This window comes from Sorex fumeus, unplaced genomic scaffold (genome assembly GCF_029834395.1).
Source record: "Sorex fumeus unplaced genomic scaffold, SorFum_2.1 ptg000183l, whole genome shotgun sequence".
Lineage (NCBI taxonomy): Eukaryota > Metazoa > Chordata > Mammalia > Eulipotyphla > Soricidae > Sorex > Sorex fumeus.
In genome coordinates this window covers 521,323-547,510 of record NW_026606240.1, presented here as the reverse complement: position 1 = coordinate 547,510, position 26,188 = coordinate 521,323, and the positions used below count along the sequence as shown (strand labels likewise).

Below are 26,188 nucleotides of genomic sequence, written 5' to 3'. Positions count from 1 at the left end.
TTTGCAGATTGTATCTTGTCCATCCAAACCATAGTCTTAGGCTTCCTGGGATTTAGTGCCCTGGAACTCCCTACCTGATAGACTACATTATGTTTCTCATACGGGCAGGGAGGAAAAGTCAGGAATGATTAAAGTCAAAGTGGTATTTAAAATATGAGCTTATGTATCGACTTTACTAAAACAGATAGACATGGGGTAGACTATTCATGGAAAGGTGATCAGGAAAAGTAAATTAAATAAGACTAATTTTGTTTGTAAATTTAATTAACTGCTTCCTCCAGTGATGACACATCTTTTGTGATTTTGAATCCACATGTCTGTACAAAGAGATAGACATACTACAAGTGCTAATTTCCTTTAAAAATGTAAATTTCTGGGCGTGCTCTTCAAGTCCTCTTCTCCTTAAACACAAATGTATTTCACTTGCTTGTCTCTATATCTTTGTTTACTTTTTCCACTCTAGAGAAGCCCATTTTCTCTCTTGAGCATGTATTTCTCTTTCTCTCCCCTCATGTCTTTTTAATTATGTTTCATTCAATCAAAACTATCTTGCTTCATAAATAAATAATACATAAATAAAATGTAGACTTCCTTTATTGGGGTAATTTATAGTTTGTTCACAACTACTTTCATGAAGATATATTCCACTACCACTCAAGGAGAATGAACAGCAGAGACAAGATGTCCTCAGGATATATGAAGAGCTTTATAAACAATAGGCTAGCAGGTTGAAAGATGACTGACAGGGCTGGAGCTATAGCACAGTGGGTAGGGCGTTTGCCTTGCACACGACCGACTTAGGTTTGATTCTCAGCATCCCATATGGTCTCCCAAGCATTGCCAGTAGTAATTTCTGAGCGCATGAGCCAGAAGTAACCCCTGTGCATCACCAGGTGTGACCCCCCAAAACAAAAAAATATATAAAATTAAATTAATTAAAAAAAGATAGATGACTTGACTTGGGGTACATTGCTGCCATCAGGTCAATCTGTACTTGCAGAGGCAAGTGCATCAGCAGTCTGTTGCTGCCTTCAAGCTTTCTGATACCTCCAAATTTCTGCTGTGCTGCTGGTCAGACCCCAATATCTCAGAACCAAGTTCCCAGAGAAATTAAATGGCCAACAGTTAGGTATATGGGAGCCACAACCACAAACCATCTCTGGCTCAGGGATAAAAGCTCCAGACTTGCTTCAGGGACTCATAAATAAATCTCAAAAGAGATCAAAAGCCACAGTTGATAGCAGACCTGCACAAGGCTGAACAGACTAGGGTAAGTGGGTTAATCCTGGTGCACACACACACAGAGGCCCTCTCAGACGCTTGCTCTCACAATCCAAAATCACCGCCATGCCCCCAGCCAGACTCCACCATCCAGGATGGACCCCACCAAGATATAATCTGCTGAAAATTAGGATATGAAGGTTTTGTGACTGAAATCTCCAGGCTTTCTCTGGGTCAGGATGGGCTGCCTTCCCACACCTTCCTATACTCTGGAAGCCTCAGCAGTCACATTGACACCTCAAAGCTGCCACCCAGTTAAAAAAGTTACTCCAGCCTTACTTTCCCAAGAAAAATACTGAACACCCTGAATAATGGTGGAGGGAAATGGGGGGCATTGGTGGTGGGAAATGTACTGATGGAGGGATGGGTGTTGGATCATTGTAAGATTAAAACACAATCATGAACAGCTTTGTAAGGATCTATCCCTTTAAAAATAAAAAAAATAAACAAATGACTGACTTGTTACACAAAAATCTGGTTCTACTGTATCTAAAGGGCCCACTCAATCAAAAGGCATGACTACTGGTCACGGTCACGGTACTCCCGTTGTTCATTGATTTGCTCGAGCGGGCCCAGTAACGTCTCCCACGTGAGACTTGTTGTTACTGTGTTTGGCATATTAAATATGTCACAGGTAGCTTGCCAGGCTTTGCTGTGTGGGTGAGATACTCTCGGTAGTTTGTGAGGCTCTCCGAGAGGGGCGGAGGAATTGAACCAGGCTCAGCGGGGCCAGCTGCGCGCAAGGCGAACACCCTACCACAGTGCTATCCCTCTCTCCTGATAAGGAGAAAAATTTGTTAGTAACAAGTTAGTTGATTGGAGCATGGCAGGCTCACATCCTTGGGAGTCATCTTGCCTGTACAGTCATAAGAAGAATATTTTTGTTTGATTATTTACAGAAAAACACTTAGGACATTTTTAGAAAGAGTAGGTTACAGACTGGCTGGTGTCAGATTTTGATACATTCCCTAGTGAACTCATTCCGTGAGGTCAATTCCTTTTTGCCTGCAAATCTAAACAAAGATTCCCGTTTAAGGGTGCCAGCTGTCCTTAGCTGGGACTCTTTTGGGGAAAGGACAAGATAACAGAAATATATTTTACATTCTCAACAGCTGAAACCTAGTGCAGTTTGCTGGTTATAGTTTGGAGTCCTGTCCTTAATTCCTTTTGCACCAGTTGTACTTTTGCTAAAGAGGCATATTTGAGGCAGCATATCCTGCTTTCTTAAAGGGATAAGAACACATAAGCAGGTAATTCTCCACCTCCAGAGCAAGAAGTAAAGTAGCTTGGTAACCTCTAGTGAAAAAAATAAGTTTACTGCTCCATCATCAAAGGTACCTGTTTTCAGATTGATTCATTAATAATGAATGCTATGTAAAAATACTGCTTCATTACTGTTACTGAATTTCAAATACACATATATTAGGTTTTATTCAAAATTCAGAACTTTCTTTTTACTCATCCTTTTTACTGTTATGGGGAATAAATATAGAAAATGTTTAATTTAATTTTCAGATTGGAAAGTGCATTTGTTGGGGGGGCTGGAGTGATAGTACAGCTGGTAATGGCTTTCCTTGCATGCAGCTGACCCAGGTTTTATCCCCAGCATCCCATCCTGAACACAGGGCCAGGAATTACACCTAAGCATCTATGGTGTGGCCCTCAACGACTACCCCCAGATAAAATGTGTGTGTTGTTTGGAGCAGAGCATACCTAGCAGTGCTCAGGAGCTATTCCTTGTTTTACTCTGGGGTCATTCCTGCCACTGTTCAGGAAGTCACTTGTGGTGCCAGGGTCAAACTGTATGCAAAACATTAAAACATTAAACATTAAACATTAGGTGTATATTAACCCCTGTAATTCAAAAGTAAGTTTTAAGTAAAAAAAGTTACTGTGAAATAGGTTAGTTTCTCAGTGGGTCCTTGAATTTTCTACATAAAATTAGCATACAACACCCCTCAGGACCCACCCCATCCCCCATGCTCTTGATGTTAATTTCTTTATTGTACCATTAAAATGGGGCTGGAGCAACAGCACAGTTGCCTTGCACACGGCCAACATGGCCAACCAAAGTTCGATTCCTCTGCCCCTCTTGGAGAACCCAGCAAGCTACCAAGAGTATCTCGCCCGCACGGCAAAGCCTGGCAAGCTCCTCGGGACATATTTGATATGCCAAACACAGTAACAAGAAGTCTCACAATGGAGACCTTACTGGGCCCACTGGAGCAAATTGATGAACAATGGGAGGACAGTGCTACAGTGCTGTGCTACCATTAAAATAGGTCCCTCCCTGATATACAGGTTTTTCTTTTTTGCTAGCCTTATACGATGTCATTTTTTTTGTCCCCAAGCTGTTTTCTCTTTCTGTTGGATGATATGACACTCTTCTTCCCATGCTGCTTTGAGATGACTTGTGTTTTTACCTGTCCTCCTGATTTGAGGTTGGCTGATCACTGGAAACCCAGCCCTGCCATGCAAAGCTAGTAGCTCTTTGGTTTGTTTGTTTGAGGGGCTATACCCAGCAATGTTCAAGGTTTACTCTTTGTTCTGCACTTAGGGATCTTGGCTGATTAAGGGGATTATATAGGATGCCAGAGATGGAACCCTCGTTGGTCAGGTGTAAGGCAAACTACCCTACCTTCTGTACTATTGCTCCAGCCCAAAGTCTGTAGCTTTCTCTCTTTGGATTGCTTTGGTTTTCAGGCCAGTTGTGTGAAGTGTGTTTTTTATGCCTTCTGCTCGGGGAGAGGTGAGGGGTCAAAGGCAAAGTTCCCTTTCCTGCATCCCCTACTACAACCTTTGTTCTTGATTCTGAGCCATGTCAGTTATCTCTATGACTGGCTGCCACTCAAGTCTGAAAGTTTAAAAGGACCAGTTGATGGATTGCATTAACTTGATTATCTGGTGCTCCAAATACACCCCTCCCTTTATGCCCTCGCCCATCAACTCCAACATTGCCTAAACATAACATAAACACTGATTGGGCCATATACAAATAATAGTTGTATACACTAAATTGGCGTATATGGGCTGGTGCAATAGCACAGCGATAGGGCATTTGCCTTGTGTGCAGCTGACCCGGCCGAGCCGGGTTTGATTCCTCCATCCCTCTTAGAGATCCTGGCAAGCTACCAAGAGTATCTCGCCCGCCTGGCAAGCTACCCGTAATGTATTCAATATGCCAAACACAGTAACAACAAGTCTCATGATGGACCCACTCGAGCAAATCAATGAACAATAGGAAGACAGTGCTACCCTAAATTGAAATTTTACTGACTGTCTTGTATTTTTATTATCTAAATCTGTGAGTCCTTCCTGGAACGGACTATTGGAGAGAAATGATGTGATTCAGGATTCTAAGAAATTAGATCTGAATGTCAAGAGCCCTCCATAATATAAAGAGCCCCACTTAGTAATTGCCACTATTAACTGGTAAATCATTAGATCCCCTTTGTACTTTGTTTTCTTTTTTTAAATTCACATTAAAATAAGTTAATATACTTTAGGGATATAATGAAGGGATATAATGAAAATCAAAATTTTTAGGTAAAAAACCAAATAGACAATTAAATAAACACAAAAATAATTCATTTCATTGAGGTGATGCTGGGATTTCTAGTACCACAAAAATGAGTAAATCTTTAGATCTTAAATCTAGAATATATCATAATCACCAGGCAATGTGATAAAGCACATTCTAAGATTTTTCTGATTCAATAGGAATTGGAAAAGGAGTAAGGATTTGCATTTTGAGCATTTTCCCAAGTGACCCTGGTACTGCTGATTCAGGAAATACAATGCAAAATTTCAGAGTTCTCCAATATTAATGAAGTCATCAGTAGCTAACAGAATTTCACTAATATTCTGGTTGTGGGGATAGGGCAAAAAATTTTTAATACTTGGCCAAACACATTTAGTATTAGGAGATTGCTGTATAATAAATCACAGGTGAAAATGAGCTTTGTACCACTCTCCTTTGCCTATTCTTAAATTCCAAGCCAAGGAAAAATATGCTTGCAGTTGAACATGTTTCCATTCATTATCTTTCATTGTCATTTGATGATGTATTTATTTCACTACAGATTCACAACCCAAATAGCAGCCAGGAAGCATGTTCAGAACACTAACTTCCAATAGGTCTGCACAGCTAAAATAATCATACAAGAAACAGGAAAAAAAGTCACTAGAAAAGCTTTCCACAATCATTTCTTCCTTGTATTTACAACATCTCTTCTGCTGAAGTGACCATCTTACAATGAACATTTTGGTGGCATTTTTTGAAGGTAAAGCTAGGGCTTTTAATTATCTTAGTATTAACCTCTAGCCTTTCTTTCCCTCTCTCCCTTCCTTCCTTTCTTGTTTCAATACAGTTTTCTTGCCAGTCTTACACAAAAACATGTGCCAAGAGATTAGGGTGAACAACCTTGTCATAGAAGTATGTTTTCGCTTTAAAATAAGCTATAAATTGATATGACTTGAAAAAAACTAGAATATGCATTATAATTAAAAGCTGTCAGAGCCAGATCAAGTTGTGTGTTGATTTTATAATAACCTTGTCTAATCAAGTTGCAAATTGTGGGGCAATTATAATAGAGGCTTGTATCCCTTCCCTCTTTAGTAAAAGAAATACAATTGAAATCTGTAATTTTTGCAATGAAGATTAAGGTAGATTAACCCCTCCATGATCATGTTGTGATTGCACGCAATTGTTTGAGTTGTGGGTAAAATGTCTCTGCTGTCACTTCAGAGGTCTGAATCTCATCGTGCATTCTTGTAATAGGATGCGCTTAAACTTTTCAAATATGAGCATATTTCAGAACAAATTAAGTTTGTATTTTAAGTATTAACTCCCCCACCCCACTTAAAAAATTTGAACTCATAAACATTATTATTCACTATTATATACTATTATTTGCACTTTAACTGAATATATGGATTAGAGCCTTTCTGATTTAATGTTAACATAAAATAACTGATGATTATAATGTGCTTATACTTGATACTGATAGTTTTAAATGCCTAAACAATAAATTATGATGGCAATGAGAAAGAGGGGTGTTATTTATGCAGTAGCTTTTGATACCTTCTGATGTAATTGGAAAAGAGAAAACTGGTCTTCATCACTCCCTACTCTCTGCAACAGGAAGTTAAGTATTTCAGAACTGTTTGTCTTTTATGTGCATTATACAAGTTGATTATCTTTTTTTAAATTTTTATTAGTGAAACACCATGAGGTACAGTTGTAGATTTACAAATTATTGTGCTTGGGTTTCAGTTATACAATGATCAAATACCCATCCCTCCACCAGTGCCCATTTTCCACCACCATGCATCCCAGTATCCCTCCCACACCCATCCCCCCCATCCCACCCTGCCTCTGTGGCAGGGCATTCCCTTTTGTTCTCTCTCTCCCTTTGGGTGTTGTGGTCTGCAAAAGAGGCATTGAGTGGCAAACATGTTCAGTCCATAGTCTACTCCCAATACGCATCTCCGCTCCTGGGAGGATCCTCCAAACACCCTTTATTTGGTGGTCCCTTCTCTATCTGAACTGCCCTTTCCCCTAGGATACCCGGCTGGCCTCTAAGCTATGGAGTAATCCTCCTGATGCTGATCTCAGCTATTCTTGAGTGTTAATCTCATATTTTGTTACTTTATATCCCCCAGACGAATGCAATCTTTCTATGTCTATCCCTCTCTTTCTGAGTCATTTCGCTTAGCATGATACTTTCCATGTTGTACCACTTGTATGTAAATTCCATGACGTCATCTTTTCTAACAGCTACTTAGTACTCCATTGTGTAGATGTACCAAAGTGTCTTTAACCAGTCATCTCTTCTTGGGCACTCAGGTTTTTTCCAGATTGTGGCTATTGTAAAGAGTGCTGCTATGAACAAACAAGTACAGATGTCACTTCGACTATACATTTTTGCCTCTCTGGGATATATTCCCAGGAGTGGTATTGCTGGGTCAAATGGGAGCTCAATTTCTAATTTTTTGAGAAACGTCCATACTGTTTTCCAAAAGGGTTGAACCAGTGGGCATTCCCACCAACAGTGAAGGAGTGTCCCTTTCTCGCCACATCTGCGCCAGCATCAGTTGCTTTTGTTCTTTTGGATGTGGGCCAGTCTCTGAGGTGTGAGATGGTATCTCATTGTGGTTTTGATCTGCATCTCTCTGATGATTAATGATGTAGAGCATTTTCTTATGTGCTTTTTTGCCATTCTGATTGCTTCTTAGAGAAAGTTTCTGTTCATTTCATTGCCCTATTTTTTTTATTAGTGAAACACCATGAGGTACAGTTATAGACTTATAAATTTTTGTGCTTGGGTTTCAGTTATACAATGATCAAGTACCCATCCCTCCACCAGCACCCATCCTCCACCACCACGGGTCCCAGCATCCCTCCCACCTCCCATCCCCCCCATCCTACCCTGCCTCTGTGGCATGGCAGTCCCCCTTGTTATCTCTCTCTTCTTTTGGGTACTGTGTTTTGCAAGAGAGGCATTGAGTGGCAATCATGTTTGGTCTATAGACTACTTTTAGCATGTCTCTTCTACCCTGGGAGGGTCCTCACAACACCCTTTATTTGGTGCTCTCTTCTCTATCTGAGCTTCCTTTTCACCTAGCACGTATGGCTGGCCTTCAAGTCATGGAGCAAAATTCCTGGTACTAATCTGAGCCATTCCTGGGTGTTAGTCTCCCGTTTTGTTGCTTTATGTTCCCCAGATGAATGCCATCTTCGTGTGTCTATCCCGCTCTTTCTGACTCATTTCGCTTAACATGATACTTTCCATGTAGTACCACTTGTATGTAAATTTCATAACTTCATCTTTTCTAACAGCTACATAGTACTCCATTGTGTAAATGTACCAAAGTTTCTTTAACCAATCATCTGCTCTCGGGCACTCAGGTTTTTTCCAGATTCTGGCTATTGTAAAGACTGCTGCAATGAACAAACAATTGCAGATGTCACTTCGACTATACCTTTTTGCCTCTCTGGGATATATTCCCAGGAGTGCGATAGCTGGGTCAAATGGGAGATCAAATTCTAATTTTTGAGAATCGTCCATACTTTTTTCCAAAAGGGTTGGACCAGCCGTCATTCCCACCCGCAGTGAAGGAGGGTCCCTTTCTCGCCACATCCGCGCCAGCATCAGTTGCTTTTGTTCTTGTGGATGTGGGTCAGTCTCTGTGGTGTGAAATGATATCTCATTGTTGTATTGATCTGCATCTCTCTGATGATAAGTGATGTAGAGCATTTTCTCATGTGACTTTTTGCCATTTGGATTTCTTCTTTGCAAAAGTTTCTGTTCATTTCCTCATCCCAGTTTTTGATGGGGTTGGGTGTTTTCTTCTTGTGTAGTTTAACCAGTAGGACACAAAACATACCTCAACAGAATCAGGAAAATAGAAATAGTATCAGCCATCTTTTCAGACCATGATGCACTGAGGATAGAAGTGAATCACACACAGACACGGAGAACCAAATCAAACACCTGGAAATTGAACAACTCGATGCTGAAGAATGAATGGGTCAGGAACAAAGTCAAGGACGAAGTCAAAAGATACCTGGAAACAAATGAAAATGAAGACACAAACTACCAGAACTTATGGGATGCAGCGAAAGCTGTATTAAGGGGAAAATTTATAGCTCTGCAAGCATATCTTAGATCTGTAGAAACGATGCACATAAACAACTTGACCTCACAGCTCAAGAACGTAGAAAAGGATCAACAGAAAGAGCCTAAACCAGGCAGAAGGAAAGAGATCATAAAACTCAGAGCAGAAATCAACGACATGGAAAACAAAGAAACAATCCGAAAGATCAATGAAACCAAGAGCTGGTTCTTCGAGAAAATAAATAAGATAGATAAACCACTAGCAACACTCACAAAGAAACAGAGAGAGAGAGAGCCCTAATAAATCGAATCAGAAACAAGAATGGGGATATCAAACAGAAACTAAAGAAATTCAAGAGATCATCAGAGACTACTTTGAAAGTCTGTATGCCACGAAACACGAGAACCTAGAAGAAATGGATAAATTTCTGAATTTCTATCATCTCCCAAAGCTGAATCAAGAAGATATAGAGTACCTGAATAGACCTATTCACATCAAGGAAATTGAAACTGTAATCAAAAGTCTTCCCAAAAACAAAAGCCCAGGCCCAGATGGATTTACTAGCGAATTTTTCCAAACATTTAAAGAGGATCTATTGACAGTTCTTCTCAAGCTTTTCCAGGAAATCGAAAAAACAGAAACTCTCCCATACAGTTTCTATGAAGCTCATATCTCTCTAATACCAAAAGGAAACAAAGACACCACAAGAAAAAAAAACTACAGGCCAATATCCCTGATGAACATGGATGCGAAGATTCTCAACAAAATACTAGCCAATAGAATTCAACAACTCATCAAAAAGATCATACATCATGACCAAGTGGGATTCATCCCAGTGATGCAAGGATGGTTCAATATTCGGAAATCAATCAACATAATCCATCATATCAACAAAAGAAAAGATGAAATCACATGATCATATCAATAGATGCAGGGAAAGCATTTGACAAGATTCAGCACCCATTCATGATGAAAACCCTTGCCAAAATGGGGATAGAGGGGACTTTCCTCAATATAGTTAAAGCCATCTACCACAAACCTACAGCAAACATCATCCTCAATGGGGAAAAATTGAGAGCCTTCGCCCTAAGGTCAGGGACAAGACAAGGATGCCCACTGTCTCCACTACTGTTCAATATAGTACTGGAAGTACTTGCAATAGCGATTAGGCAAGAAAAAGATATTAAGGGCATCCAGATAGGGAAAGAAGAAATTAAGCTCTCACTATTCGCAGATGATATGATACTATACTTAGAGAACCCTAAAACCTCTACCAAGAAACTCCTAGAAACAATAGGCTTATATAGTAAAGTAGCAAGCTACAAAATCAATACCCCAAAATCCATGGCTTTCCTATACGCAAATAGTGAAAGAGAAGAAAGTTACATGAAGAAAACAATCCCATTCACAATTGTGCCCCAGAAAATTAAGTACCTGGGAATCAGCTTAACTAAGGAAGTAAAGGACCTGTACAAAGAAAACTACAAAACGCTACTTCAGGAAATAAAAGAGGACACGAGGAGATGGAAAAATATCCCCTGTTCATGGATGGGGAGAATCAACATTGTCAAAATGGCAATACTTCCCAAAGCACTGTACAAATTCAATGCAATCCCTATAAGGATACCCATGACATTCTTCAAAGAAATGGAGCAAACACTCCTGAAATTTATATGGAACAATAAGCCCCCACGAATAGCTAAAGCAATTCTTGGGAAAAAGAAAATGGGAGGAATCAACCTACCTAACTTCAAGCTCTACTACAAAGCAGTAATAATTAAAACAGCATGGTACTGGAACAAAGGCAGAGTTGCAGACCAATGGAACAGTGTTGAATATACTGACATCTCCTCCCAAACATATAATCATCTAATCTTCGATAAGGGGGCAAGAAACGTGAAATGGAGCAGGGAAAGCCTCCTTAATAAATTGTGCTGGCAAAACTGGACGGCTACATGCAAAAAAGTGGGCTCAGATCTCTGCCTAACGCCATGCACAAAAGTAAGATCGAAATGGATTTATGACCTCAACATCAGACCGGAATCCATAATGTTTATTGAAGACGAAGTTGGCAAAACTCTCCATGATATTGAAGCTAATGATATCTTCAAAGATGTCACGCCACTGGCCCAGCAAGTGAAAACAGAGATAGACAAATGGGACTATCTTAAACTAAGAAGCTTCTGCACCTCCAAAGAAACAGAGACCAAAATACAAAGACAGCCTACAGAATGGGAAAGGATATTCACAAAATACACATCCGACAAGGGGTTGATATCAAGGATATACAAGGTACTCATTGCCCCATTTTTTGATGGGGTTGGATGTTTTCTTTTTGTGGAGTTCAACCAGTACTTTGTATATCCTTGATATCAACCCCTGTCAGATGTGTATTCGGTGAATATCCTTTCCCATTCTGTAGACTGTCTTTGTATTTTGGTCACTGTTTCTTTGGAGGTGCAGAAGCTTCTTAGTTTAAGATAGTCCCATTTATCTATCTCTGTTTTCACTTGCTCGGCCAGTGGCATGGCATCTTTGAAAATACCATTACAATCTATTTATCTTTGATCTACTCAATAAAGTAGCCCTCTAAACAATGCCACGATGTGGATTTTCTCAACCAGCTGATTATCATTGTTCTGTCTCCTTAAGTAATGAACAATCCATGTGGGCTGGAGAGATACAATAAAGGAAAGAAGATGCTTGCGTGTGGTTACTTCTACTGACCCTGTTGCTCCCCAGCACTACATGCAGTCCCTTAAGTGCTGCCTGAGCATTAAGACACTGATAATTTTTTAAAAAAGAAGAGTCCTTGGAGCTGGAGCGATATTAAAACGGGTAGGGCATTTGGCCTTGCACACCTCCAACCGGATCAATTCCTAGTATCCCATATGGTCCCCCCGGGGAACTACCAGGAGTAATTCCTGAGGGCATGAGTCGGGAGAATTCCCTGTGCATCGCTGGGTGTGACCCAAAAGGAAAAAAAGGAAAGAAAAAAATAAAAAATAACCCATATTTCTTACTGCTGGTTTTCCAAGTCCTTTTTTTGTAATAAGTAACCATTATGAGCACATCTTTAGAGATTTAGGCTCGTGCCAATACAAATCCCTGCCTCTCTTTGTAGCTCTGTTGACACTTTATAATCTGGTGGTGGAGGTCTGAGACCATTCCATGATATGAAAATTTAATGTGCAGATTATTTGGAGTAGAAAATAATCAAAACCCACTAGAATCAGGAAGAACTTTTTACAGCTCCCTTAATTACCAAAAAAAAAAAGGATAGATAACTATTACTAGAGATAACTTGAAGCAATGTGAGCTAAATGTAGTAAATTGGGAGAAACATAGCAAGGCTAAAATTGGTCCCCAATGAATTAAGAACTGGCAACACAAATAAAGTCTTCATTACCATGATGGTTTCCTCAAAGTTCCTTTAACCATTAGACTCATTCCTTAAACTTCATTTTTTATTAGAATTACCTTGTGTAACTGTTCTGTTTGAGAAACCTCAGTAGCAGGAAACTTTGGTTAGCCTACAACCCTAAAGTTTTCCAGTCATTGGAAGCCTCCCATGAAACCACTCTCTATCACATTATTTATTTGAGAAGACATAGATTTTTTTCTGATTTTCTTTTGCAAATCAAAAATTGTTATGATAACAGATACTTTATTTGAAAATACTTGCATTTTGCCAACCAAATATTTTAAATCCCAAAAAGCCTTGAAAAATTAAGCCCTTCAAAATTTTATGAATTAAAATTCTTATTTATTTGTAAAATATTTCTGTGATGCACTATTCTCTGCTAAAATGTTGATAGCATGAGCTATTTTTACACAAGAGGCTGATGAGATTTTCAGTAAATTGCTCATGTCATTCCTCAGTGAAACTAAAATTATTTAATATTATTTTGCACATACTTTGCCACCTTACTGAAGAACCAAACACCAGTATTGTTCATGATTTTTCCCACAACTAAGTTTGAAACAAAAGCTTTTCTCCGAAATCTAAAATAAGGCAGTAATGTTATTTCCTCTGGGAATATTGCATTAGCAGAATATTAGTGTGTTTTTGTAACAACAGAGGAATTCAGGAATTAAGTAATTATCTTGTGTCACTTAGATTTGTTTTTAGTCAGCTAGATAGCCCCAGTGGTTCTTGATGTTTTTGGTTGTGGGATTTTGATATATGCATAGAAATCCAGAAGAATCCAAATATTTATCCTGACCTAAATGATTAGACTCAGGCTGAAAAATCTTTGTGTAAATAAGATGGAGAAAATAAAATTAGACTACACTCAAATTCCAAAGTTCCCAGTGGCTTATTAACATTGCATTACTGCAGAAGAAATTGTTTTTTTTGAAAAAAAATGATGGAAAGAGGAATTGAAGCAATTATGAACCATTGGATATTTGCATAATGTTAATTAATGTATTTTGTAATATTTTTACGTAATGCAGGAGGTCACATTTTGGGGAATGTACAAGAGGTCACACCATATTAGGTTGGTAGAAGCATTACTAAGAAGAAAGAAAAGATTTGTTGCTACAGTAGTTTGCATTAGGAAGAAGTCAGAGGCTAAGTTAGTCAAGAAAAATAAAGTTGTTTGGGGAAATATAATTATTCCATTCACATTAATACTTATCAGGTTATAGTTTTCTGTAGGATAACATTGGTTTGTCCTTTCTGCCTTGCCACAGGGAGCTTAGGTTTATTGGGTTTCTCCCATCACAGTGCTCCCATTCCTCTGTGTTTATTTGTAACTTCTTTCTTTGTGCTCTATTGACTTGTAAATATTGTTTTTTCTCTTCTCCTTAAGTCCTTTGCATAGTTTATTCAGTGCAATGTCCTTTTTTTATGGGCACAGGAAACAGTAAATGTTATGTTTTTGTAATGAGGGAGTCAGTGGATTCTAAATGATACTTTCCTCCTGGGCATCTGTTCTCTTGACCTAAGCCTCAGCTGCCTTACTGCTTAGCACCCCCAAAAGCAGGGTCCCAACAAGACTGGATGGACCTAGGGCAAGCGGTGAGGTATATGCTACCCTGGCATCGAGATGGGCCTGGCCAAAGAGCCTAATAACTATAAGTTAAGAGCTTGGTCATGGACAAATGCTGTCATGATCCAAAAAATAATAACTAGATTCAGACCCTGCTAGGGTTAGAAATGATTAATCTGGCCTGAGCACTGTAATCTGAGTCTGTGGCAAGATGTTCCCAGGAAGAGCTGCCCTACAAGCCTTAATGTATCTCTTAGTGTGTGCATATAAAAATAACTAGTATTAAGATGTTAAAATGTTAAGAGGAATAGAAAGAGCTATGCTTGGAATATCACGCTTCACTCAAGTGAGAGAAGGAATCTGGAGTTCCAGCCTCCATCGACAATTGAGAAACAGGGATGTTGTCTCATTGCCAAGTTGTCGAAAAATCAGATGGGCTGGACACGTAATGCGATTTCGAGATGACCACTGGACTAGAGCCATTACAGACTGGATTCCAAGATGGTCAGATTTCTTCATCAAGACCCTGAATGATCAGTTTGAGGCTCTTCATGTTCCTGGACCAAACAGACGCCATTGGGCTACACTAGCACTCAACAGGGACAAATGGTGATGTTACTGGCACCTACTTGAGCAAATCGATGAGTAATGGGATGTCAAGTGATCAAGTGAAGTGTTAAGAAAGAGGTTAGGAGTAGAGGAATACCCCTAGGTGCCTTTGAGCCTGATGGGCAGTCAGGAAGGGCTTTCTTATGTTGATTTGACTGCCAGACTGGGTGTAGCATGGGCCCAGAGGGCAAGGTGTAGAGAGACAAGTTGGAGTGGAGAGACGAGTGGGGGAGAGGCAGAATCCGGAGAGCTGAGATCCAGGAATGAGGGGCTAGGAAGGAAGAATGCATGAGTTGAGGAAAGACGAGAGAGTTGGAGGAGAGGAGAGAGAAAGCCCAGGCTGCAAAACAGAGCATGGTGAAATGAGCGGGAGAAACAGGAGGAGAAGAGAATGAGGGGGAGTGTGAGACTAGAATGGGGGACTCAGAGAGACTGGAACAGGCGCATGGGGAAAATGGAATAAACGGCAACTGATCAATCAACCGGCTTGATCCTCGTTTCCTCCTTCGTCTGCCCCAGGGCCCAGGCCACCCCAGCTGAGGGAGTGGCCCGAAACTCCTGAACCCTGGCGGCCAGGGGAAGAGCTACTGAGGCTCTTCCCCTGGCTGCCTGGAGATTTTATAGTTTTCATTATTGGGGCTATACTATGGGATCGGTTGGTGAGAGAATCTACCCGCTAGTGTCAGAAAGTGCAGAGGCTGTCTCATCAAGAGACTTTTCTGACTTTTATAAACTTTCTGGAAACAATCCTAGATGACTTACTTAGCAGGAAACTAATTTACTTATAGTTCCAAACACTCACTGGAGCCTCGGATGTCTTCATGAATAGGATCAGTAGTGCATACTTACTCCTTTGTGGTTGATCTACAAAAGTACCATGAACATTTTTTGGTTTACAGGGTACCATCAGAATCTATTACTCATGTTGCTTGTCATCAATTCAGGAGGCTGGATTTTGAATTAGTGAATTTAGTTCAGTAGGGAAGTTGACTACCTTAACATACTGAACAGCCCGGGCTCTGGGACTTCTTTGGATGGGTCATGTGCTAACTAGATTGGGATCCAATACTATTGGGTCTGCTGTTCAGAAATTCCAAATGTCTAACTAATAGGAGTTAAATTCAGGAAGTAAGGGCATAAAACTAAGTGAAGATTGTTGGGAAATGTGGAGTAATCTGGGAAAGACTGAGATTCACAGGCATTGTTGAGTGATTTGTGGGAACAAACAGGAGCATCAGGAATACACACTGTGGTGTAAAAAGAATGGTGTCTGCAAGGTGGAACATAATAAATACCTACACATTTAATGTATTTATCACTTGGTAACATCCTTGGTTTCTTTCAACCTTCCTGGCATCAAATTGGGAAATTAGTGTTGAATAGAAGCCTCAAGAAGTAGACAGACTCTAGATCACAAAAGACCTATAGGCAACCTGAAGCGTTTGTCTTGTTACGATTTTATTTGTTTTTAAGACAACTGCAAATAAGTACAGGTATTTAAAAAGAATAGAAGAATAAGGTTTGCAGCATATGGAAGCAGATGATGATGACAATAGATGGTCAGGGTAGAGCTTGCTGCTAAGAAGATGACAAGCAGGTAAAATAACCCAGATGAATGATTATAAGAGATTAAACTTGGGCTGGAGAAATAGGGGTTAAGGCTTTTGCCTTAAAAGTAGCTGACCCCAGATTGACCCTGGCACAGTATAAGGTTTGCAAAGCACACTAAGTGTGAACTTTGTTTTTATTTTTCTGCTGAAGAATCTTTTATTTTTTTATTATTTTTTAAATTTTTATTAGTGAGAGACCATGAGGTATAGTTGTAGACTTACGAATTTTTGCGCTTGGGTTTCAGTTATACAATGATCAAATACCCATCCCTCCACCAGTGCCCATTCTCCACCACCACCAGTCCCAGTATCCCTCCCACCCCCCATCCCTCCATCCCACCTTACCTCTGTGGCAGGGCATTCCCTTTTGTTCTCTCTCTCTCCTTTTGGGTGTTGTGGTTTGCAAAAGAGGCATTGAGTGGCAATCATGTTTGGTCTATAGACTACTTTCAGCATGCTTCTCCCATCCTGGGAGGATCCTCCCAACACCCTTTATTTGGTTAAGTGTGAACTTTAAACACATGGGCAAGAGTAAATCCTGAGCATCAGCAAATCTGCACCCCACTTCCCCCTCAAAAAAAAAGCTTAACAAAAAACCCTCAAAAATAAACAATAGGTGTAGAAATTGAGATATGAGGTCATTCATTCACTAATTCAATAGATATTTATTGAGATACTTTTTGCCTGAGGAGGTCCTCCCTGGCAATAATAGGTGCAGAAGCCTCTTTTCATGATGCCCAGCAGCACCTTAGGGTGTTGATCACTGTATCACTGTATCACTATCATCCTGTTGTTCATAGATTGCCTCGAGCAGGCCCCAATATTATCTCCTTTGTCCTAGCTGGAGATTTTAAAAAGTGCCACATTTGAGGCTCTTTGGCGGTCAGGAGAATGAGACTCATCATTATTACTGGTTTTTGGCATATTGAATACACCATGGAAAGTTTGCCAGACTCTGCCGTGTGGGCAGGATACTTTTGGTAGCCTGCCAGGTTCTCAAGAGTAAGAACTAGATAATAAGATGTCTGCTTCCGGGAACAGGGTTTTATAGTCTATGGATCTTCGCCTTTGATGGGATTACAATGGTGCCGGGGATAGTTGGTGGGTGTGACGCCTACATTCTGGAAGATGGGGGATCTGGGTGAAGAAGGCCCCAGTCCCAATCCTAGCAGGCTTGGAGATCTCAGCCCCGGGTCCCACAGATCTGGGTTCCTCTGCCGGTTCCTTGTTCAAGCATGTGGAGAGTGGTCTCAGCATGACTGTGGCTGCTTCCGGAGGTCTTCAGGTGCCGGTGCTATGCTCGGGTTGGGGAGGGAAACTCAATCCACCCTCCTCCAAGGGGCCCCGGTGAAGACAGCCAGGCACAGAGGCTGGAAACTCTATATAAGGTATTGATACTCTATATAAAAAGGTAATACTGCTCGGGTTTTGTGGTGCCAGAGACAACCAGGGCTACATCCAATGGGACTGATAGGCAGAGAGAATATGGCATCTGAGTGCTGCAAGGAATCAAACTTAGGACCTCTTGTATGCCAGGCAGGCACACTTTCTTTTAATTACCTTCCATCCCTCGTCCAAAAAGATAGCACAGCGGGTAGGGCGTTCGCCTTACAAGCGGTCAACATGGCCGACCCGAGTTCGATTCCTCCGCCCCTCTCGGAGAGCCCGGCAAGCTACCGAGAGTATTCGATATGCCAGACACAGTAACAACAAAGTCTCCAATGGAGACGTTACTGAGCCCGCTCGAGCAAATCAACGATCAACGGGAGGGCCTTTACCTTTACCTAGAAAAATGAGCCCTATAGCCAGAAGGAACTAATGTGAAATCTAAGATTTCACTAATAAGAAATGAGTCAGATGACCTAGATAAGGCCTTGCTGGCTGAAGGTATATCCAGTATAAAAAGCATAAAGAACATCTGGGAGTGATAGTTAAGAGTGTACATGATTGCTTCTCAGTCTTCTGACTAAGACCAAGTGTAGTGTCTGTTAGGGCATGACTCTGGATCTCCGACTGCAAGCAAGGACCACGCAGAAATGCAATCAGCAAACAGGTAGTTTATTGAGCTGGCTAGCCAGGGTCAAGCCATCAGGCAAGACCCCGAACTTCTTCAAAGGGGATCTTATATAGGCCTTCACTGGCCATTACAGCAGAGCCCGCGCATTTCATGCATTTCATGGGCGGCTAGCGGTTATCTCCTAACTCAGATATGTGGTTATCTTCTATGTTTACCTGGCTTCCATAATTTACAGCTCATGGCACCTGCATTCAGGTGGAGGTGGATAAGGGAAAAGTTATTAACAGAGGTACAGATAAGGAAGGGTCAATAAATGGAGACAGAATTTACATCCCAATAATGAAGGGTCAACAAATGGAGACAGAATTTACATCTCAATTCGGAAGAGTCAACAAATGGTTTCACATCTAAGGCTCTACTAGGGAGGGGGCAGGAAAGGAAGAGTTACTAATTAGCAGAGTTTAGCTCTGGAATTTTCCTCGGGGTCCCAAGGGACCTTACAGTGTCTGTTATTATCAGTTTAATATCTGATACATCCTCTATCTGAGGACAATATATTAAATGGATTTTTGGAACTAGCAGTTGGAAAAGGAGCTTGCTCTATCCACGTCTATTCCACACATTGACCTGATATTGCAGTACCTCTAGGAATGGTGCACCAAAAAATAAATAAATAAATAAAAATGTGTAGGTGAGCAGAAAGAATTAAATGGGAGGAGAGGTGCCTAGGAGGACGATTTGAAATCTACTCTGGAAGATTTATATTTGAAGAGTACTGAGCAATCTGCTTTGGCTGTGTGTGTGTGTGTGAGTGAGTGAGTGTGTGTGTGTGTGTGTGTGTGTGTGTGTGAGTGAGAGAGAGAGTACACAAGGGTGGGGTAGGGTGGAATTCCAACACAGTACTAAAGGAGCACAGGGGGCCCTTTCGGTGAATCTCAGCTGGGTCGGCATTTCAGTGTGCCTGGGCTGCATATTCAAAGTTCAGTGGTTGAGGTATGGAAATACAAAGTCTAGTAAACCAATCAAGTTCTGGTGCAACTGTGGGAAAATGCTTACAGCTTGGGTCAACTTTGTAATTGTGAAGATATAAATATAAAAATAGACCATAGAAGAAGTTTCAGACCTTCAGTATCGTAGGAAGTGTATAATAAGAAATTTTTACAAATTTTTGAAAATATATGTCAAGGACACAAGAAGCTTTTATTTATTTATTTTTTCTAGGAGAAAAAACTTCTCTTCTACCACTCTTTAAAGGAGGTTGGTGTAGAGAAGGGGGTGGGCTTATAAATTCACTGAAAGTGGGTGAATTTACAGGTCAATTTATTTTGTCTGTAAGAACAACTACATTAAGAAGCTCTCTGAGTAGCTAAGGATAGGGGATCATATACCAATTTAATTGGGAAAGGGAATGGGCGACCAGCCTTCCACAGGAAAGAAAATAAATAGGCTTTAGAAAGACAAATGAGCTTTTAGGAGAACAAATAAAAATTTAATTTTTATTTGTGATAATAAAAAGTGGTAATTTTTTAATGCAATCTCTATTCTAGTGGGAGTGGCCTTATCGGAGTGAAATACTCCTCTAAAAGTAGAACTGGTGATTCTAGCAATCTCTCAGAAAATTCTGCTTTCAATCAGTAAGAGAAACTCAGACCTAAGTCTTCTTTACACATCTGCTGTGTTTCAAATGTCAGTTTAGGAGACCAGAGTGATAGTACAGTAGATAAAGCACTTGCCTTGCATAGGACCAACCTGGGTCCTATCCCTGGCATCACATATGGCTCCCTGAGCCAGCCAAGAGTAATTATTGAGTAAAGAGCTGGGAGTAAGGCCTGACATCACCAGGTGTGGTCCAAAAACTGAAAAGAAAACAAAAAAGAAAAAAAATGATCCAATTTGAAAAAAATCTGCAAATCTGAGAAAGTCCTCAGAATTTATTTTAATAATGGTCAGTCAAGAAGCTCAGGGCCTCATTTTTGTTCATACATGAGAGATTCAGACAGCACATTCAGGAATAGGGACCCAGGGGCCGAGGGGACCATAGTGCTGAGGGTGGCATGCTCAGGGATAGTGGAAGAGGAGCCCCGGAGTGGGGGAACATGACCATAATCGAGTCACGGTATCACTTCTGGCTGCTTCACTAAGACACTGTTGGTAGGAGAGGGTCCAAGCAGGCCAGGATTAGTAAAGTCAGTACAAGTTCTGAATAGGGTGAACATTAAGATCCTGCCAACCTCACCAAACTCGCCATCAAACTGTGCCTAAAACACACTTGATCTACGTCTTGGAGCCTAGTCCTGCCAGCCAAATTATGAGGACCATGATGTTTTCCAATTGAGGCTGCACTTTATCTCCATAATACAAACAATATAATTTTTATTTTGCAGAGTTCACTAGGTATTAGACAACATACATACATTATTTTATTTTTCTCTTCAGTAATATAGGGTAGTGGAGGTATTGTGACTCTTGCTAACACTTAAAAAACAAAGTGTAGAATGCTTTTAAAAATCTAAGAGCACAGAGCACAGTGACAGTGGAAAGTTGGAATCCAACTCTCTGATTCTAAACTTAATCTCCTTATTACACATTATGCCACCATAGCATGCTGTATGATTGCTTTAAGAATTAGATTTAATTAAACATAATATATATATGTTGACTGGCATAGTTTCTGGCATAAAGAAGGCAAATGGAAGCTACTAAATAATTGTTTAGTTATGAAGAATAAACTAAACTCCACTTGGTTCTCTCTCTATGCTAATTTTTTGTTGAGATTAAATCTCATAGAATAAATGACATTTGCATACAAAGAATTCAATAGAAACTCACACATTATGTATTGTGAGAGTAAGAAGTACCTATTGCAGAATAAAATTTATAAATTTATAAAATAGACCACAAAAAATGAGTTTGCGGAGGTTTTGAGTAAGTGATGGGAAAAAATAAAAATAAAATAAGATGTCATTACTGTTTTTAATGATCCTTGTAGATTTATACCCATTTTCATTTCAGCTTTCTAGTGGCAATGACTCATGGAACAGGTATAAAGATGAGAATCTATTTAGACAAAAAAATTCTATGACAAATTTTTGGCTCTTTTCTTGCATTTTTCTTAACTGGAATGGTTTCTACTTCAGAGACAAAAATCTCCTTCCTGTTGTTTTTGGAGAGGGGAATTTTTTTTCCACATCCAGCAGTGTTCAGGACTTAGTTCTGGGTCTGTGTTCAGGGACCACTCCTGAAAGGGTTCAGGACACCATGTGGTATGCTAGGGTTCAATCAGGATTTGCTGTATCCAAGCATGCTTCATGCTCTACCCTCTGTACTACTGTTTCAGCTTCAAAAATCTTCTTAGTTCAAAATATGCATTTGCCTATTCTCCTGGGATATAAGGAATTATCATATGCCCTCAGAGATAAGTTCTTTGTTGTTTCTCAAAACAACAAGTGTTTTGTTGTTTTTATTCTACTGACAATAACCAGTCTCTAAGAATGGTGTACCAACTATAATTTATACTAGGATGAGAAGGTGATGGTAGTAAAGAAGCAGCTAATCACAGCACTTTTTGTTTTAGTTTTATTTTTTTCTGAGCTGGTTCTTAGCTTTCACTGAAGAAAAATTCTTTTTCTCCATATAATGGCTTTTATTTATTTATTTTGCTTTTGGGGGGTCACACCTGGCATGCACAGGGGTTATTCCTGGCTCTGCACTCAGGAATTACCCCTGGAGGTGCTCAGGGTGATGTAGGCAGGTAGATAGGGAAAGGCTCTCGGCAATGAAACAAAGTCTCATAGAAGAAGAATTCTAGGACCAACCCACCCTGTGGAGACAGAGAATAAAGACTTGATAAGACCATCCCCAGACCCTGAAGATATGGGCCTCCTCCCCATGAAATTCCTCCTTTCAGAGAACCCGCTTTTAATCCGGTTGACTCCAGCGACCCAGCCCCAAGGAGATTCCAGGACATTCCAAGTCAGAAGATTCTCTAACCCCCTTTCAATCCGGTTAACTCCAGCGACCAAGCCCCAAGGAGATTCCAGAACATTCCGAGTCAGAAGGATCTATAAGAGCCAGCTCAAGAGCCCAGTTGGGGCTCTCTCCACCCTCGGAGAAGCGCTCCCTCCGGACGCGTTACTCTTCTCTCTCTCTCTCTCTTACTCTCCATTCCCCCGCTTATCTGCTTATCCCTTTCTCTCCCTCTCCAAAAGCCTCCAAATAAAACCTGTTACTTCACTGCTCTTCTACTCCTGAAATTCTTTTCTGCGAGCGAGACAAGAACCCCAGAGACCTCGGGTATGGCTTGGGACTGGCCTCTCCTTTCCTGCAAAGAGCAAATTCTCGCCCCAACTTGAGTCTGTGGCTCCCCGAGCAATCGGGTGGTGGGGATTAACTCCTGTGAGGAGAAGATTAAGTAGACTTCAGGTGTGGCTTGACGGCCACCTTGTGGGGCTGGTGGGGCTTAGGCCCGTGCCGAGCAGGTGCTCACTGCAGACTTTACCGGTCCTAGCCTACCCAGGGTCCCGGGAGACAGAGGCGGGTGGGGAGAAAGTGACCGTCTTTCTCCTCCCCACTTCACATAAGTCACCCGTGGGGCCCACCGACATCAGATGGCGACCACGAAGGGACTGGCAGTGAAGAAATCCACGAGGAAGGAGGTAATCTGTGGGAAATCTGCTGTGGAGGTATGCTCCCTTGGAAATCTCTAGGGGGGAAAAGGGGGAGGAATGTGATAACCTCTGTGTGAATGTGTGTGTGTATAGCACCCTGATAGGAAGGCCCACTAGTGAGTAGATCCTGGGAAAACTAAGGCAGATCAATTTCTAGGTAGAAATCCCTTTCCCCAAGCAGAATCAGCTAGAGGTCAATTCAAATGCTAATGGAGGCAGTCAGCAGGTTTAGCCCTAGGCAAAGTGAAGCAGAGAAAAAAAAGAGGTAAAAAGACAGGCAAGAAGTTTGTGGAAGAAAGCGTCAGCAGGGACCATTGGAATATGTGGCAAGCTAAGAAAGGCAGAACTTTTCTCTTCTCCCCTTAATAGGCTTCTTGGAAACCCATGGCACTCTAGGTATGGCTCCACACGTGCAAGCCATGGTCGTGTGGACGCTCGGGAGGCAGGACCCAGGGACTCCTGGGGTGACTCAGAAATCTCTAAAGGAGACGTCCTTTAAAGAGAGATTTTTCTGATGGGCTGGCATGCAGTTGTGGTCCTGTCCGCGCTCTCTCTAGAACCACAACACCACGGGCCGGCATGCAGTTGCGGTCGTGTCCGCGCTTCCTCCAGAACCACAGCACCACGGGCCGGCATGCAGTTGTGGTCATGTCCGCGCTTTCTCTAGAACCACAACACTAGAAACTATTAGGAGGAGAGCTTGCTAAGGAAATATCCTACCCTAGATTTTTCTTTTCCCTCCCTTTCATAGGTTATTGCTGACACTTAGGAGATATGGGAAATTCTACATCAGTACCTAAACATTCTCCTTTGGGTTGCTTGTTAAAACATTGGAGGAACCTGAAGCTAGATAGCTTAAATAAGAAACGTCTTGTTGACCTCTGTAACACCACGTGGCCTGAGTAGAAGCTAGAACTTGGGGAAAGATGACCAGTGAATGGCAGCTTGCATTACCAGATCATTTTGCAGTCAGATCTTTGCAGGTAACAAAACAAATAGGATTATCAAAGCAGAGGAGGCAGGAAAAATGCAAGATCATATGATTAATTGTTTGATATCAGAAACAAAGAAGTATGTCACTAATGCAGCCTATCCCCATGTCTGATAAGAAGATACCAGCTCCCTGCCTAAGAACTAGCCTTGATCAAAATATAGTAACATCTGACCACCTTAGGTTTCAACTGCTTTGTCATAGTTTATTTTGCCCGCTGATATCAACAAAAGCGCTTTCTTGACCCATATTTTTAACAAACAGGAGACTGGCTGGTCAGGCTGGGAAACGGGGCCGACAAGGCTTCTTTGCCCTGGGGACTGCTCCTTCCTTTGTCAGTCCATCAGTTTTCTCCCTGCCATTTTTGAAGGATCAGATTGATCGATCAGCTGCGGATGTGTGTACATGTACGTGTGGTGGTCTTTAGTCAGTTCATTGTCTGTCTGTCTGTCTGTGTGGAACACTCAAGTACTGGAACCAGGTTGAAATCAGAAGTAGAAATTCTAGACAAGTCAGTGATATGCAACTCAGTGATTGAAGGAATGCAGTTGTTTGTGGAACTTGCTAGAGGAGGTTTAAACAAATATTTCTTATCAGAAGGTTGAGCCTACAGAGAAAGCAGAATTCTCAATCTAGATTTCTTATTAGAAGAATGTTAATGATTAGTAACAGTTGAAATCCTTTTGAACTTAAGAATCTGTACTATCTAGAAGAGCTGTGGAACTAGAGCCTGAAACTAAAGTGAAATAAAGTTCAGAGAATGCAAGGCTTTATCTTACAAGCCTCAGCCAATTGTAATGAGGAATTTAGCTGTTTTACAAACAACAGAGGTATATAAGCCACTAAAATAAAGTTTCCTCATATTAATTAATAGTTTTCTTATGTTACCATAAACATTGACAGTCCAAGTGCTTTTTCTATGCTAATATCAAAGTTTGGTAAAAACTAAATGGCTTTTTCTGTGTCTGAAAGTATGTTTGTATTCTTGTGGAATTGGTAAAAGTATCTGGTGTAGAAAGCTTATGATTGAAATAACTAAGGGACAAGAACTATTGAAATTAAGCCAAAGAGGGTTTTATCATGGTTTATATTAATTGATGGTTCAAAGGTTTTATGCCATTATATCAATGTACATATTTGTATCTGCATTGGATTAGAATATTTGACCTAGAAAATCTTGTGAGTTGAAATAATGTGGTACATAAAAACAGGTTCATGTTTATTTTAAAATATGAGTTTCTAGAGTTATAAAATTAGTTGCAAAACTTATCCTACCAGTAGTTTTATTTGATCTCTGAGACTTTTGGTAACTAAAATTTCTAGAGGTACTTAGCAAAGAATTATAAGTGATATCAGATGTCATCTCGATAGTCTGAAGCCATAGCATTGCACCTTGGTGAAAGTATGAGATAACTGTATTGTTAATCAGCCTGTCCTGTATGTGAAAATGCATGATATTATTATGATAACTTTATTTCATGCCAAGTTTTGTCTCCAGGTATCAACCTAGTCCTGACCTTCACAGAACTTTGTACACAAGTGTAAAATGCTTTCTGTTCTATGGTAATCTGAGTGTTTAATCTTTTTGCATTTGTGTTTTCCTAGAAATCAGAATTCTAAGATGTCTCTTGGTTAATTTCTAATGTAAAGTGAACTTTTGCCCAATGAATATATGTTGTAAGAACTTTAGTTGTGAGCATCTCTAAAGCCTTTTGAAATATCTATAGAACTGATGTAATGGTTTTGAAAAGGTACTGCAGAGTATTTTTGTCATGTTAAATGAGATGATTGGTAACTAGTGTCCAAACTTGGGAGATCATGTTGTGCTAAATTCAGTAAAATAAGAGTTTAAACTTGTGGGATGACTCTTGGGAATATAGACGTGTGTCTTAAGTCAGAAAGATACTGGACGGATTATCCAGACTCCTGTTACAGTGCTCTTAAGATAATTGAATTTTTCAAAAGTTGCAGGAAATCGAGAGTTTTTGACAAGGGATTAAATTAATTAGACATGTTAAACTGTACACTGGACTCCTGGTACAGTGCTCTTATTAATGAGAAATTAAAGTTTTCCATGTGGGATTGAAAACATGTTAAACGGTATGCTTTATCTCTACAGATTTTAGCTTCCCTGACTAGGACCCACAGCAAACGGGTGTATTACATCTCTGTGAGTAAAGTGAAATGCTTGCTTTTCTCTTCTTTTGTACCTTCAGTATGTTTTTTGATGTTTCATGGCACTATGTTGGTTTGCATAAATCCAGATAAGTCTTTCCTCTCTGTAATAGGGTCTACCCCTTATGCAAACAGGAAATACCAACTATGGGACCCCAAAGCCCTCTTCCAGGGAACAGTCAGGGGATCTGTCTAAATGACAGGAGCAGGGATTTAACAGG

General features: G+C 40.5%; 1 non-coding gene across 1 annotated transcript; it reads left to right on the top strand.

The window, feature by feature from the left end:
• The first annotated feature begins 18,605 nt into the window (after positions 1 to 18,605).
• LOC130017266 (U2 spliceosomal RNA) lies at positions 18,606 to 18,798 on the top strand. The gene has a single exon (XR_008791370.1). It is a non-coding gene; the product is annotated as a U2 spliceosomal RNA (small nuclear RNA).
• Positions 18,799 to 26,188: the final 7,390 nt, after the last annotated feature.